This window comes from Bison bison, unplaced genomic scaffold (assembly GCF_000754665.1).
Source record: "Bison bison bison isolate TAMUID 2011002044 unplaced genomic scaffold, Bison_UMD1.0 scf7180017864492, whole genome shotgun sequence".
Classification (NCBI taxonomy): domain Eukaryota; kingdom Metazoa; phylum Chordata; class Mammalia; order Artiodactyla; family Bovidae; genus Bison; species Bison bison.
In genome coordinates this window covers 7,247,776-7,250,823 of record NW_011495051.1, presented here as the reverse complement: position 1 = coordinate 7,250,823, position 3,048 = coordinate 7,247,776, and the positions used below count along the sequence as shown (strand labels likewise).

The following is a 3,048-nucleotide window of genomic DNA, read 5'->3' as shown; positions in this document are numbered from 1 at the left end:
TGAAGAAGTTCTCTCCTGTGTACAGAAAGTCCATAATAGTGTTGACTAAAAAATTAATCACAAGCCGAAAGTAGAGAATGTTTTATTTGGTGGAAATGTTTAGGAATCGAACCAGGGTCTCTGCATTGCAGGCGGATTCTTTACCAACTGAGCTATCAGGGAAGCCCTGGAGGAGCTTAAGACAAAAAAAATACGGGCTCAGAACCAGGCAAAGCAAGATGACTGACGAAAGTAAACCAGGAAGAAATGTACCGTAAAAAGTGACTCAAACTACCACGAGGGCGTGACTCTGATCTCGCCTGTGTGTCTGATAGGGACAAAAGAGGATGATCAAATAGTTAGCTTGGAAACCCCGTTAATAAGATTAATGATCACTCGAGAAAGTAATGGGAAAATTCTGAAACAAGGTGGGCCTGCCTGACTTATTATATAGCAAAACAGGTCACTTAGCATCAAAGTCAGACTGGCTTGCTTAATGATAAAAGCAAGCTAACAACAAAACCATGCAACACCAGCATGGGGCATGCCCCAAAGCAATAAAATAATGGTGGCATGAGACCCACATCCTGCCCAGTGAGCTCACTGAGTTAGGAACCCCCAAAACGTGTTATTTGGCCCCTAAGATGTGCTCTTTGCACCATGCCCCCCAAAACAATAAAACAACAGTAGAAAATAAGGCCTACAATCTGCCCAGTGGTGTCATCAAGTTAATGACTCTACAGTCAGGCTCTGTGGACACAAAAAACTATCATTTACGGGAAGGTGACTTTTCAAAAAGAAGGAACTTCATTGTACTGAGACCTGAAAATATTTTCCAGAAGTGCTGTGACAGTCCTGGCCTGACCACGTAGGGAGGGACAAGTAAACCTCCCTGCCCTACCTGGGGGAAGACAGATAAGATTTTCTCCCCTTCCACTCTCTTCCTCTGACTATAAAAATGTAACTCACTGAGTACCCGGGGCAGGCAAGCATTGCGCTGCCCGCTTGTGAACCTTACAAGCGTCCCTTTCTAAGAAATCACTTTTTATCTATCACTTTGCATGCATGCTAAGTCGATTCAGTCATGTCTGACTCTGCGACCCCAGGGGCTGTAGCCTGCCGTGGACTGTAGCCTCCTCCGTCTATGGGATTTTCCAGGCAAGGATACTGGAGTGGGTTGCCATGCCCTTCTCCAGGGGATCTTCCGGACCCAGGGATCAAACCCAGATCTCCCGCATTGCAGGAAAATTCTTTACCATCTGAGCCACCATGGAGGTCACCAGAGATCAGTCCAACTAGAGGCAGCCCCAGACCAGAGCTTCCCTGTCCTGATTCAGGTTCTGCAGCATCACACACGGCCCTCAACCAACTCTCCACTTGGCTGTGATTCAACTGTCCTCTTCCTGGAAACTCCATTTCACTAATGGAAAGAAAAGAACCACAGCATCTGGGCATAACAACTTTAATTTTCTCGAGAAAAGTGCACTTCTTTATGACTGAACATCTAAGAACGGCTTACACAAGGAGAACCACACCCAGAATATAAAGGTCTAGAGCTCTCTCCTGGTGTGTTCTGGGATCATGGAGGAGAAGTCACTTATTGGAATTAGCACTTCAAGACTGAGATCAAATTTCACCCCTTGTTTTGTTTTCAGTGGAGCTGGGAGAGAAACACACAAGAAAATGATCCCCAGAGAAGCCAAAGAAAAGTAAAACAAACATAACCCCAAACCCCAAAAGGCGATCATGGCAATTTCCTGCTGACATTGGAAAGACAACTTGAAAGCAAATAAGAAGGCACATCAGGGATGCAGGATACAGCCTCAAGGCACCTCCCCAGATCCCAGCCTCCCTGGCACCAGGAAGCTGTCTTCCCACAGCCTTTGGCTTAATCTTTGTTTGTAAACTCAACAAACCTCCATTCCCTCCTGGTGATCTTTGAGAACATCAGGTGCAGTTTTCCAGACACTGTCAGGAGTTAAACCTCCCCCCAAAACATCATAAGATAAAAACTGAACACCATTTTTAGACCAAACAAGAAAAATTCTCCTACATCATTCCCAGGCTTGAGAGAACCCTCAAGAGTGGCAGCTGTCTCAACTACAACTTAAAGTTGAACTGCTGAAAAGTCTTGTGTAAACAGAAATCTTAGGCCAGGTCAGGTACAAGATGCAGCCAAAGCTGTCTTTTATCACATAGGCTATCACACAAGTCAGCTGGTCCCCTTGATAGTGACACTCTGGCCAAACATTTTTTTTCTGGCAGCAGTTTAAGGAAAATGGACAGGCAAAGGCAATCTTGACAGGCCATGGTGTGTCTTAAGAAGTCTTTTTCTAGCTGCTTTAATTTCTTTTATGTTAAAGCAACTAACACTTTAGACTCCCCTGACCCAAACCTTCTGATAAGTCTCATGTGGTGTATTTCCAAGAACTTGTCCTTTTCATCGCAGTCAAATTTGTTGGTGTTTAAAAATACCCCCACTTTTGACACTCTAAGGGCAGTCCCTGGTTTGGGGTGAACAGGGCCCTCTAGAAACAAATTCAATCTCCAGCTTCTGTAAAGGTAAGAACTACGTTAAACTGGACCCAGACCTTGCCCATTCCTGGTAGGAAGTAGCAGAGATCCTCAAGGCTACAGAAAGTCACTTTGGCAGCAGGGGCTGGGAGACTGGACAAATCACACACTTTGGCTGTCCTCACAGTGGAAAGTTCTGGGGTATCAGTGTGCCAGGGTAGAAAGAGGTACTGTGTCACCAAGGTTGGACTCAGGTGGGCAGGAAGGGCCACTGAGCAGAGGATGGGGCCAGGAAGGTGTCAAAATGAAGATCACCTCCCAGCAGGAGCCCCTGGTAGCTAGGGACGCCCAACCTGGGCGTTTTGTTTTGTCCGGTTTTGTTGTGAGTATTGTGGCTTCAGTTCATTTTTAGCTAGTTCCTTGGTCCGACTTATATTTCTCAAGATCTATAGGCCCCTTCCTATGTAGATGGTAGTAACCACAGGGTTTTAATCTATTGCCTGTAGCTTCCAAGGCGGTTCCCTCTGTTATAGCTTCTTCTGTTTGCTGGTCTCT

General features: G+C 45.7%; 1 protein-coding gene across 1 annotated transcript in view; it reads right to left on the bottom strand.

The window, feature by feature from the left end:
* Nucleotides 1–1,425: 1,425 nt before the first annotated feature.
* Nucleotides 1,426–3,048, bottom strand: part of RAB3D (RAB3D, member RAS oncogene family) — an 11,825-nt gene continuing 10,202 nt past the window's right edge. The window contains exon 6 of the transcript XR_824199.1: nucleotides 1,426–2,846. The gene's annotated coding sequence lies outside the window, so the exon portion shown is untranslated. The remainder of the gene's footprint in view (nucleotides 2,847–3,048) is intronic.